We start from the raw sequence: 13400 nt of genomic DNA, 5'->3' as shown, positions 1-13400 counted from the left end.
AAAATGTGGCATTTATACACAATGGAGTATTACTCTGCATTAAAAAATGACAAAATCATAGAATTTGCAGGGAAATGGATGGCATTAGAGCAGATTATGCTAAGTGAAGCTAGCCAATCCCTAAAAAACAAATGCCAAATGTCTTCTTTGATATAAGGAGAGTAACCAAGAACAGAGTAGGGACGAAGAGCATGAGAAGAAGATTAACATTAAACTGGGATGAGAGGTGGGAGGGAAAGGGAGTGAGAAGGGAAATTGCATGGAAATGGAAGGAGACCCTCAGGGTTATACAAAAGTACATACAAGAGGAAGTGAGGGGAAAGGGAAAAATAATACAAGGGGGAGAAATGAATGACAGTAGAGGGGGTAGAGAGAGAGGAGGGGAGGGGAGGGGAGGGGAGGGGAGGGGAGGGGGGATAGTAGAGGATAGGAAAGGCAGCAGAACACAACAGACACTAGTATGGCAATATGTAAATCAGTGGATGTGTAACTGATGTGATTCTGCAATCTGTGTATGGGGTGAAGGTGGGAGTTCATAACCCACTTGAATCAAAGTGTGCAATATGATATGTCAAGAAATTTGTAATGTTTTGAACAACCCACAATAAAAAATTAAAAATAAAAAAAAAAAAAGAGACAGGGTCTCACTGAGTGGCTTATTGCCTCACCGTTGCTCAAGCTGACTTCTAACTCCATATCCTCCTGTCTCACTCTCCGAACCTCTGGGATTACAGGCATGTGCCACTGCAGCCAGCTCTTGGGTTCACTTGTTTTTAACCATAACATGTTTGGGTTTCTTCTTTGCAGGCCCCAGCTGTATGTGTACTGTACAAACACCACCATGGCAGTATCCTTCAGCCCTTCCCCTAATGGAGGGGCTGAAATGAACCTTGAAGAAATCATGTGGGGATTACAATCTGAATCATCAGAACACAAACAGAATTTCTGAGATCTGGAAAAAAAATTCATCTTATGTCAATCTACCATGTATGCCCTGGCCAACCAGTTCCAGAAATATCGTAAGTTGCAGATAGGTTTATGGTCACTAAATGGAAGTATGATCGTCTGTTTCCCCTCTGAGAAAAAGATTTTCTCCAAAATTTATTCTCCTCTTTTCTTTCATCAAAATGAAATCCATCATTAGCACCTTTCCAGAAGCAAAAATATTGATATTTTGCCATCAGTTTACTGACAAGGGGGAATAATGAAACACAAAGACTTCAGCAACTTCTAGTTTTCAGGGAAGTGTAGGGTGGGAATAGGGTTAATTCCCAGTTACTGATTTCTACTGTAGGCATGGAAATGCCTTTTCATCCTCAAGAATAGCTCAAATCTTTTTTATTAGGATCCAGTCTGTACCATGTCAGATCCAAAGACATATAACAGCCTTGTTGGTAAAGGTCTGGGACTAATGACTCTCCATTCAGTTCAGGCTTCCCCTGTGTTTGTAGTGAGTGATGTAGAAACTACTCATTGACTGACTGGACATTTCTGAATTTGATTTCATAGAGTAGTGCAGAGGAGGAGAGTGGAAAAGAACAGAAATTACTGGCTCCCAGGTATCAATGAGTGTTAAGAGCCTGGAAGAGGATGGGTTAAATATAAGGAGGGTTCCCAGATGAGCAAACCAAGAGGTACAGTGTCCACACAATTCACATGCAAAGGCAAACACAAGCTGGAAGAAGTCCATCTTTTCACAAAGTGTCTTTTTTCTCTGTGGTTCCTGTCTGTATCCAACTAGAAGTAATCAGACTAAAGTTTATTTTATTTTTTTTAACTCACAGAATCTACATCTCCTGTCTTGTATGGGTCCATTGAGTATGAGATATAAAACTGGTTTCTTTCTGGTTGATATGACTTTTTGGCAGGAATGTCATAGCCTTGGGTGGGGGGAATACACATACATACACATACACAAACACATGCACACACACAACACACATGTAAAATCCATTCTCTATGTATGCTGTGGGTCCTGGTTGTACCACACAGGGAGAGTGGTCTCTGTCCTCAGCTCTTTTCTAGTCAGTAGACTGAGCCTCTCCTCCTATCTCCTGTCATGAAGACATCTGCAACCTGCCTACATCCTAGGAGGATCATTTTCTTTCGCTTTCAAAGGAGTACCTACTAGCCCTTCTGTGACCATTCCCTTAGGCCTCTATTTAGACCACCCGGGACTCATATTTAATACTTCTGGTTTACTTGTACTCAGTATGAGACAAGCCACAGAGGAGAAGAAAGAAATCCTGCTGGACATATTGGATGAAGGCTGTAACACTTGCCCCAGTCACTCTGAATCATCAGATAGCCACCAGCCCCCCTGCTTCAGTGCTGATCTGTTGGGTGAGCATGAAGTCTCCCATTCTGTAGACTGCAGCTCATGACTACCCAGTTAAAGCACAAATGCACTCCTAGCAATCATACTTCTGAGGGTGCAGTGACAAATTCAGGATGGTAAACCTAGTACTAAAAAGAGTGGGGAAGTTGTAGAGATTATAACCTACTCACAGGCACCATTGATGTGTGTGCATATCAGGGCTCTGCATGACCTTATTCTTTCAACCTAGGACAACTGATCTCTCCTACAGGGTTCTTGCTCATGTTTGATCTTTGACTCTAGGCACAAGCCTATAATCCCAGATTCTCAGGAGGTTGAGGCAGGAGGATCTCGAGTTTAAAGCCAGCCTCAGGAAAAAGCAAAGCGCTAAACAACTCAGACCCTATCTCTAAATAAAATATAAAATTTTATGTTGGATAACATTGTGGGGCCAGGAATGAGGACTTTGAATGCCAGATGGGAGTTGGAATTATTCAGGGGGATGTAGGAATACAGTTTTCACAAGCAGAGTGGGAACATGTTAAGAGCAGGACATCGAGTGAGAAGGATAGTGAGGCTGGACTCAGCAGCACACACAAGTGGTCCCAGCATGAGGTTCTCTCATGGCCAGGAGTGTGAGGCCAGCGTGGGTAACACTGTGCAGCTATATCTTAACAAAAGTGAACCTGAGGAGACAGTTGATCTTTGGGGAACTTCACAACCAGAGAAAGTAATGAGGAGAGTAGATGAATCTATAGACACCAGTGATGAGAGTCTGATGTGGTGTGCTCTCAGGGAGATGGAGCCGGTCACATGGAAGAAATTTAGAGAAAACTGAAGCAGATCGTGGTGAGAATGAGAAGTTTTTATGGAGACCGTGTGGAGAACACAGCAGTGAGCAGCCGGCCATGTTGGTCTCATTCCTTTCTGAGCCTGATCTGAGTTGGCATGAGGCTGTTGGAAGACTTCAGTCAGCTCAGTTTCTGAGGGCATCTGTTCATTTCCCTAGGGACATAGAACTCTATCAGGATGAATGTCCAAGATGCCTCATTAGGATGTGGAAAATATAAGGATTTTGGACCCGGCATCTCTTCACAGTTCCATACAATTTATTTACAATAAGGAGCCAGCTCCTCTGCTGCATTGCTTACAGCTGCTAACAGCCTCCAGGTGGCAATAGACTGTATATATTTATGGACGGGTGGTACATAGGCCACAGGAGTCATAGGCATCCAAAATCCAGAGAGGGTCCCATAACTAGAAATGTTATGTAGCCACTCAACACCCCTTTCCATGGTATCCTAGATTCTTTCCATGATCTTTCCTCCCTGGGGAGAGAGATCAATAACTCTTTTTATTTCAGACATGTCCTTGGGTCTCAATAGAATGTCCTCTCTACAAAAAGTGACTGAGTTTAATAATACTGGGAAAATAGCCTTGAACTCATTTTTCCTTCAAAGCCATCTTAAGTGGATGATTTTTCTTTACTATTTTCTGGGCACCTGCCTTTGTTGTTGTTGTTCTTGTTTAGTAACATATGACAGTAGAATGTATTTTGCAAATTATACATTATTAGAGTATAACTTATTTATGGTCCCACTCTCTCTGTACACGATGTGAATTTATCCTGGTCATGTATTCAAATACAAGGCTAAGAATGTTAGGTGCAGTTAATTCTACTGTCTTTCCTAGTCCTCTCTCCCCTCCCATCCCTTTATTTTCCTTTGTCCAATCCAGTAGATTTCTATTATTCTCTTCCCCTACCTCCCTTGTTTCAGGTTAGCATCTACAAATCAGAACATATAGTCTTTGGTGTTTGGGATTGGCTTATTTCACTTAGCATGATATCTCCAGTTCCATCCATTTACTGGCAAATGCCATCATTTTATTTTTCTTTACGGCTGAGTAATATTCCATTCTCTACATACACTACATTTTCTTTATCCATTCATCTGTTGATGTCAAATGGTGGTTTCATTTCAGGCTTTCTAAGGAATCTCCATCCTGCTGTCCATAGTGGCTGCTCTAATTTTCAGTCCTACCCAAAATGTATGAGAGTACCTTTCTTGCTCCATCCCCACCAACATTTATTGTTACTTGTATTCTTTATAATTGCCATTCTGATTCAAGCAAGATGGAATCTCTGTGCAGTTTTAATTTGCAGTTCTCTAATTGCTAGGGACGTTAAAGAGTGGTGCATATATCTTTTGGCTACTCCGATTTTTTTCATCTGTGAAGTGTGTGTTCAATCCTTTGCCCATTTATTTATTGGGTTATTTGGGGTTTTTTTATTGTTTTGTTTTTGGTGTTGAGATTTTTGAGCTCTTAATATATCCTGGAGATTGAATGCTCTTGTCTGAGGTGCATGTGGTAAAAATCTTTTCCCATTCTGTAGGTTCTCTCTTCACATTATTGTTTCATTAACTGTGAAGAAGCTTTGCAGTTTGCCATCCCCATTTATTGATTCTGGCTTCTTAACATCCCAGACACAGAAACCAAAGGTGACAATATCCATCACACTCATGGTCTCTGTCACTGTACCTGAGTCACTAGATGATTTTTCCCACAGGCAGGGACATAAGAAATGGGCATTCTGGGGGTACTAAACAAAGAGAACTGGGATAGTTACTGAACCCTCTTCTCCTTTTAGGTGACACTGAGAAGGTCTGTTTCCAAGGGCCTTTGAGTGGACATGTGAGCGCCAGTGTGTCAGAGATGCAAGCTTCAGATGCACACCTGGATTTAAATGCCCAAATGAGAAGTTGTCAGGGGACAATGTTAGGACACTAGTTCAACTGTGGTGATGGTGGAGCCAGGCTGAGCCTTCCCTCTGCTATCAATAGCTGTGTAGCCAACACTGACCCTGGAAAACAGTGGATGCTCTTCCCAGGTCAAGAAGTAAAGGGAATTTGTAAGCTCTGATCCACGTGTTGGTTGTCAGAATGTTGTGGGTGGCAGAGATGATGGGCCTGTCTTTGTTCTCTCAGGGTCAGACTGAAAGCTGAGATTCTCTGACATGTTGATGTGAGCTGGAGCCTGGGGTCTAGGGTTAGATACACTCGTAGGTCCTGGACTGGCTTTGACCAAGTGGATATCTTAGGTGCTTTCATCTCTTTCATGGTTGTATTAGTTACAATAATTTCCGTAGTGCCAATTCAATAAAAAAAACTTTTTAATGCAAGCTTTGATTATGTAATCTCAAATCCTTAGATAACTTCTGGTGATTTGATAAATATGATTTCAAAAGATATTTTCATTTGATATAGAGCAATTTTTCAGTAATAGTATAAATCCTGGGCCCACAAGTCTGTGTCCTGACATCCAGCTCACTTTTCTCCTTTCCTCATCTCTTTGAATTAATGTGACACCTTCACACAGAAAGTGCACAAATTGTCTCCTTGATGATTCCACACTGAGTCCATCCTCTCCATTCATCTCTCTCCATAGCCATGTTGTCAGTGTCCTCACAAGGACTCAATTCTGCTCAGATGTGAAGACTGAGTTTCAGTCCCTCCTGTCCCCTTAATCTGGGTTGTGTTCATCTTGATTCTCTGTCTCCCTCAATATCAGCTTCTGGAACCTCTGGTTCTCATGTCAGGTGCCACACTCATCTGGCAGATGTGGGCAACCTTGCACTCATTATAAACATTTGAGGGTCATGCAAGAGAAGAAACACCTGTCCCTCATGTGGAGCACTCCCTGGCATGGGCTCACTGTGTGTCACTGGTGTGTAGTTCTTGAAGCACGTGTGAAAACTTGAGGAGGTTCATCATCTTTACTTCCTGCTGGACTCTACTGGATGCTCCCAGAATCCCAGTCAAGACTCAGCCTACAGGCTCAGTTGTGTGATTGTGTTCTGGTGTCTAACAGGGCATTTTTTAACATCTGCTTTTCAAACATCTGTTTTTTTTCTCATGTTTCTAAATTATTTCCAACTTCTTGTGGCCAGCATATCAATAATATACAATCCCTCATTTAAACATTCATAATTTTGTGTTCATCAGATGTATCCATCCTATGTTAGGTGTATACAGTAGTTCAATTAGTAATAATGCCTGTATATAAAATAAGTCAGTCGTAAGTAAGATTTAAAAATTTCCAGGGATGATTCTTCCCCACTTCTTGACTTTCACATAGTTTTTTCTTCTATTATGATTTTGCTTAACTTTGATAATCTCTTTCTGACTAAAAGCTCTGCCTATATCTCTAATGGTATTATTGCCTTATATACCAGTGAGCTATAGATGTCTATATCTTCCATATTACTTGAATATTTTCTAGAATTGGAAGCACACTTGCCTCCTGTCAAGTTTATCATTACTGGATATATCAGAAGCATCAACAAAAGTATCAGTCTCTATAAGCTGCACATCAATCCTTTCTTGTGCAAGGCTGCTTTCTTGATTTGGTGACCCTTTTGGATCAATAGGTGTGTCACAGGATAATAATTCCTGTTTTATTTTCAGATCTGAAGTTGGATACTTGCACTAAATTGAAGAACCCTCCCAAGCTTGAAGGTGACGCCCTTGGAGGCTCAGCTGTCAAAACACCTGGGTGTAAGCTGCATGTCCTCATTGACACCATGACACAGAAGATCATGAAAAGAAAACAGCTCTTCCGCAAGTGGAGAATGGCATGCAGATTCCCTGACCTTCTAGCTTCAGGTGGAGTGGGGATGGCTCCTGTGGCTCTGGGATGCACTTTCCCATTTTAGCTCTCTCTATGAGGATGTAGCTCCTTCTGCTGTGATTTCTCTTCACCATTGGTTCTTTCCAACAGCAGATGGAAACTTTCTGGTCTTATGTCTCTTTCTTATGGTCTCCCACCCTGACAGGCCCTTCCATCTCCACCTCCTTTTTGCGTTCTGAATTCTGTTCTGTTCCTATGTCTGCTGTACTGATATTCCCTGTAACTGCCACAGGAAAGCCCAGCCTGATTGGGGGTCCTAATCCCATGAAGAGCATCTTTCAGACACATGCCACCTTCCCTGGAATCATACGCTGTCTGGGCTTTTGATCTACACAGCTTCCTTGACTCTGCTGCCTCTTTATTCTGGGAACATGGCCTTCATAAGTCACTGGCACATGGCTCCTTCTTGGACCCTCCTTGGCAAACAGGACTAAGTCAACCATGGATTCTTATCTTGTACACACAAAGCAAAATTGTGAAAACTGATGAGAAAGATTATGACAACTAAACTTCATCTGGGCTGTAGGTGGCAGACCCAAACAGGTCTAGAGTCATTTTGTCTTCACCCCTTATCCCACTCCATTTTCCATGACTCCTTTTTCTGCTCATTCCTGACCTACATTGCAATAACTTTCAAGATTTCCTGCAGATTCTTATTCCTGTCTAGCCAAGGTGACTGAAGAATCCAAGTGGCCTCTATGTTAAAATGGGTGAAATAGCACTATTTAATGACTCCTGGATGTTTTTGAATTGTTTGCAGAAAACCATGAAAATGATGATGAAAAAGATCAAAATTCACTGAATTCCAGGTAACAACAAATAATCTGGGGATTGTAAGAAAGGGCAAAATAAGGAGTTAAGGATAACCTGAAGGAGTAGATCATGAGGTCAAAAGTAGACACATTTGATGACCAAATGTAAAGAACAGAGTAGGGATGAAGAGCAGGAGAAGAAGATTAACATTAAACAGGGATGAGAGGTGGGAGGGAAAGGGAGAGAGAAGGGAAATTGCATGGAAATTGAAGGAGACCCTTAGGGTTATACAAAAGTACATACAAGAGGAAGTGAGGGGAAAGGGAAAAATAATACAAGGGGGAGAAATGAATGACAGTAGAGGGGGTAGAGAGAGAAGTGGGGAGGGGAGGGGAGGGGAGGGGGGATAGTAGAGGATAGGAAAGGCAGCAGAATACAACAGACACTAGTATGGCAATATGTAAATCAATGGATGTGTAACTGATGTGATTCTGCAATCTGTATATGGGGTAAAAATGGGAGTTCATAACCCACTTGAATCAAAGTGTGAAATATGATATATCAAGAAATATGTAATGTTTTGAACAACCAACAATAAAAAATTTTTTAAAAAAGGGGTATGAGGCCTCTCCACAAAAGGCCCAAATAGCATGTATCTAGGGTTCTCTATCTCTCAAGGGAAAAAAGGCCATTACAGTAGACAGAAAACAGCGTATTGTGTCTATACCTACACCAAAGACCAAAGATAACTCTCCTTCTTGGATTTGGCTGGGTACCTCAGGGCCTGGATTACTTTTGAATTTCTCTCTCCTTGCCAGGCCGCTATATAATCTAGCCAAGGGCCCCCAAGATGAACCCCTACCCTCAGCGGTAGGGAAGCCCTTTAAAAAGGCCTTCCTCTGGGTACCCACCCTGCATCTCTCTGACCTCTCCCAACCCTTCACCCTCTATGTACATGAAAAACAGGGACAAAGTCTGGGCGTTCTGGGTCAGGAATATGGCCCCACATTTGCACTAGTGGCCTACCTATCCAAACAGTTTGACCCACCGTCAGGGGCTGGCCCCCATGCCTCAGAGCCCTAGCAGTGGCCCATGACCTCCAGAAAGAAGCACACAAGCTTATCTTTGGCTCCCTGAAAACCATCTCATCTCCTCACCATTAAAGGATTTTCTCACTTACAAGGGGGCTACAGTCACTTCCTCCTTCCAGGGTTCTATCCCTCCTTGTCTCTCCTTGAAAATCCCTCCATCTCTTTTCAGTCCTGCTCTCCATTAAACCCTGCCTCCCTCCTCCCATCTTCTCACTCACAAGATCCCATCCACAAATGCCTGGAGGTATTAGAGATGATTTTACCCTGCCCTACCACCATTTCTGAGGGACCCCTGCCCTCTTTGAACCTTGTCTGGTTCTCAGATGGTAGCTCCTTTATATACAAAGGGGTTAAAGTAGCGGGGTATGCTGTCATTTCCCTCTCATCCATCATCCTATATAATATGTCTTCCATATCCTGATCTCCCACACAGCCATTTGGAAAGAAAGGGGGTATTGACCACCAGAGGGATGGCAGTCATTAATTCCACACTTATTTCTGGCCTACTACAAGCCTCCAGGCTGCCTTCCTAACTGGGAATAATCCATTGCAAAGCCCACCAAACTGACTCCTCCCTTAATACTATGGGGAATTCCAAGGCCAATCAAGCAGCTCCATCAGCTGCCCTACAGAGCTTTACCTCCTCTCTGCTACTCTTCATTACCACTGGGGATCAGCCCAAAGATCCCCAACAACTCTTCCAGTTTCTTCACTCTCTATTCCATTCTAGTCCACAGAGTCTTACTACTTTCCTTCACTCCTTTTTCACCCTTTCCCACACGATAAGACCCTCCTACAACAGATCACTTATGCTTGTCAGATATGCCAGAAAACCAATACCAATACTCCACTAAAACATAAACCTTTCCCTTCTCATCAGGCCCGCGGTCATACCCCAGCTGCAGACTGGCAGATTGATTTCACCAACATGCCCCAAGTAAAAAACATAAAATATCTTCTTATATTGGTAGATACTTTTTCAGGATGGGTTGAAGCCTTTCCCACTTCCAATAAATGGGCCTGTACGGTAGTTGATCTATTGCTTACTCACTAATCCCCTGTTTTGGGATGCCCACTTCTATCCAATCAGATTATGGCCCAGAATTCACCTCGAAGATAACTCAGGGTTTGGCTCACATGCTATCACTCCCTTGGCATTTCCATTGCCCTTACCACCCCCAGGCTTCCAGAAAGGTTGAAAGGACCAATTGGTCCCTTAAAGAGACCCTCACCAAGCTCACCACGGAATTAAGCCTGGACTGAGTAAAGGTGCTCCCCTTGGCTTTATTGCGCATTAGGGCCCTGCCAATAAAGCCTTCTAATTTCTCACCTTTCGAAGTCATGTATGGCCATCCCCTCGTTCTTCCCAGACTGCCTACAGAACCCCTATCCATCTCCAAAACCTATGCCCTGCCCCTCCTCTTCCATCTATGTTCTGACCTCTGGCACTATCAAGCCTGGCTCCTTCCTGACCCCAGTCTCTCTCAAAACCCTACCTCCTTAACACCTGGTCAACTTGTTTACTGTTGCCCACCGGGGGAAAAGCCCCCTCTAAAACCAAACTGGGAGGGTCCTGCTCAGGTGATTATGTGCACTCCCTTGGCAGCCAAACTCAAACTACCTAATAATCAACTTACCCGTGGATTCATATTTCCAGGCTTAAGCCCGGCACTCCTACAGCTTCGTCAGAAGAGCCAATGATCGTCACCTGTCATTAAATACTCTTGTCAATGCTCCCCCTCATTCCTGGCCCCTCTTGGGTCCTCTCTTTGCCCTTTATTCAAGGCAGTTTACCCTAAGGGCCCCCTCCAGCCAGATCCCCTTCTCTTCCCTACAGACCCCCTACTTGCTTGGATCTGGCCGGTAGTGGGACCACTGACAAACCACTTAGGTGTCCAGAGCATGGTGACCCCTGAATAAGTGTGATCATAAGAGAGCACTTTACCAGTTGCCTTCTGGGCCTAAGGAGAAACATGTGTGTTTTGTTTACCCTTCCAGTTTCATTGAGGTGTAACTGGTGTGCAGGACCCTGCACATAGTTGGCACGTACAGTTTGGGCATGTGCACACACTGATGTTCCCATCACCACCCTCCAACAGTGTTCCCACACCTGGGTTCCTGGTGAAGTTGTTTCTTCCTGTTGCTTACATCTACCCCTACCTGAGTTACCTTCAGTGAGTCCATAACTGTCCTGGGAGGCAACCTGAGCTCTCCTTGGGTGAGGTGTTGGGTGTGCTCTGGTCCAGCCCACCTGCTCTATAGTCACTCTGTCTTCCCCTGTCTGAAGTGCTCTCTAAATCCTTCCTTTCCTCAACTTCTCCATCCTGTGTGGAGGTTGCCCTGTTATGGTGATCCACATGCCCTGCTTCTGAAAAATCAAGGTGCTTCTTTGGGTCCTGCCTGTTTGCCAATAGAAGAGTGAGAATCTTTGGTGTCATGAGCTAGTTACAGGCTTTGATAGAGTTTCTGCTTTTCCTATGTGTACGTGTGTGCATGTCTGAGTTCAGTTTTAAGTTCCCAGGGGAAGAAGTCACCATCTTCTGATGGCAGCTGGAGTGTACGTTAAGTACCACTGAGACTCACTGCTCAGACCAGTGGTTAGCTGGTGCATCTATGCCAAGTGTGATAGCATGCAATTAGTGTGTCCACCTTCAAGTTTACACAGGGCTCCAGAGGGCCTCCCAGTTTTGTAAGAATTCCAAGTATCAGTATTTAAAGTTGAGGTGTTTCACATAAAACCTGGAGAGATCTGACTACTCTCAAAGGGAAATATGGTAGCTGGTACACCCAGGTAGGAGAAAGTTTGAAGAGCAGCCTTAATAGAGATGAGAGGGAGCTAGATTGGACTAGGAATGAAGAGTGGAATTGAGGGTCTTAGGTGCAGGACAGGCTGGTCTGCAGGCCTGCAGGGCATGCCAAACAAAGTTAGCTGCAGGGTGACCTGGCCTCTCAAACCCTCTTTCTGGTTCTATATCACCTGTTTGCTTCAAGCCCAAATTCCCAAGCCCCCACTCAAGGCTAAACACTCAACCCCCCACTCAGGGTTGAACACTTAACCCCCCTTGGGCCAACAAGGCAGCTTGCAAACCCAGAGACCCTATTAGATTTGGGCTATAAAAACTCCCTGTGCCTATTCCTTCCCCCATCGTAAAGTTCATTCAAACTCAGGTAGGTAAAATTTCTGATCAAGCTTTTAACCAGCTTCTCCTCAGGAATTACCAACTCCTGGCTACTGATGATGCCTCCAGTGGAGACCTATACCGAAATGGACTGACATCATCATGGATCTGTGGTGGCAAGGAACCTTCATTGATACCGGTCTTCTCTGCCCTCCTGTGGGGGCTCCTTACTTCCCTCCTCTTTCTCCTTCACCGCCTCATTTCAGCAGGAAGCAGCCAGAATGAGTCGATGCCCATTCTCATTTAATAACAAAGAGGGGGGAATGTTGGGAGTCGCCCAGGCTCCAAAGACTAACTTCCCCATACCCCAAGAAGAGCTGTCCAATGGTGAGCCCTGCTGGCTCACATGATCCTTACCCACCAATCAGAGCCCTGCTGGCTCACATGATCCTTACCCACCAATCAGAGCCCTGCTGGCTCACCTGATCCTACCCACCAATCAGACTAGTCCTGTTGGCTTACCTGATCCTTACCCTCTAATCAAAAAGCACCCCATGCCAACTGTCAAACCACCCCTGGCTCTTTAAATATGCAGAGCTGTTCCTCAATAAATGGGCATTTGCTCCAATGAAAAGCCTTGTTCGTTCTTTCAGGGACAGAGCGTATTTCTGCTTTTCTTGCTATGGCACACCTGTCCACAATCTCAGACCATTAGTGTAGAAAGATGGTATGTCTCTAAACCTGATTTTGAAATTTACAAAGTTAACAAATGATTTCATTAAAAGCAAAATATGCCCAAGACTGACTGTGCAGTTCTTCATAGTCACACTCATTCTACCATCACCAGGAAGATAAAAGATAACCTTGCTAAAGGGCTCCATCACACTGGGCTTAGTCACCATCACCACTGCCAACAGTAGTCTTTCTTTACATTTGGTCATCAAATGTGTCTACTTTTGACCTCATGATCTACTCCTTCAGGTTATCCTTAACTCCTTATTTTGCCCTTTCTTACAATCCCCAGATTATTTGTTGTTACCTGGAATTCAGTGAATTTTGATCTTTTTCATCATCATTTTCATGGTTTTCTGCAAACAATTCAAAAACATCCAGGAGTCATTAAATAGTGCTATTTCACCCATTTTAACATAGAGGCCACTTGGATTCTTCAGTCACCTTGGCTAGACAGGAATAAGAATCTGCAGGAAATCTTGAAAGTTATTGCAATGTAGGTCAGGAATGAGCAGAAAAAGGAGTCATGGAAAATGGAGTGGGATAAGGGGTGAAGACAAAATGACTCTAGACCTGTTTGGGTCTGCCACCTACAGCCCAGATGAAGTTTAGTTGTCATAATCTTTCTCATCAGTTTTCACAATTTTGCTTTGTGTGTACAAGATAAGAATCCATGGTTGACTTAGTCCTGTTTGCCAA

At 43.7% G+C, this 13400-nt stretch overlaps 1 pseudogene; it reads left to right on the top strand.

Moving 5' to 3' along the window:
- Positions 1 to 985: 985 nt before the first annotated feature.
- The window catches only part of LOC124082501 (egl nine homolog 1-like), a 38533-nt pseudogene continuing 26118 nt past the window's right edge, over positions 986 to 13400 (top strand).

This window comes from Marmota monax, unplaced genomic scaffold, assembly GCF_021218885.2.
Source record: "Marmota monax isolate L192 unplaced genomic scaffold, Marmota_monax_Labrador192_F-V1.1 WCK01_AAM20220418_F8-fsc00145, whole genome shotgun sequence".
Taxonomy (NCBI): Eukaryota; Metazoa; Chordata; class Mammalia; order Rodentia; family Sciuridae; genus Marmota; species Marmota monax.
The sequence above is the reverse complement of the archived record's forward strand: the minus strand, read 5'-3'. Positions and strand labels throughout refer to the sequence as shown.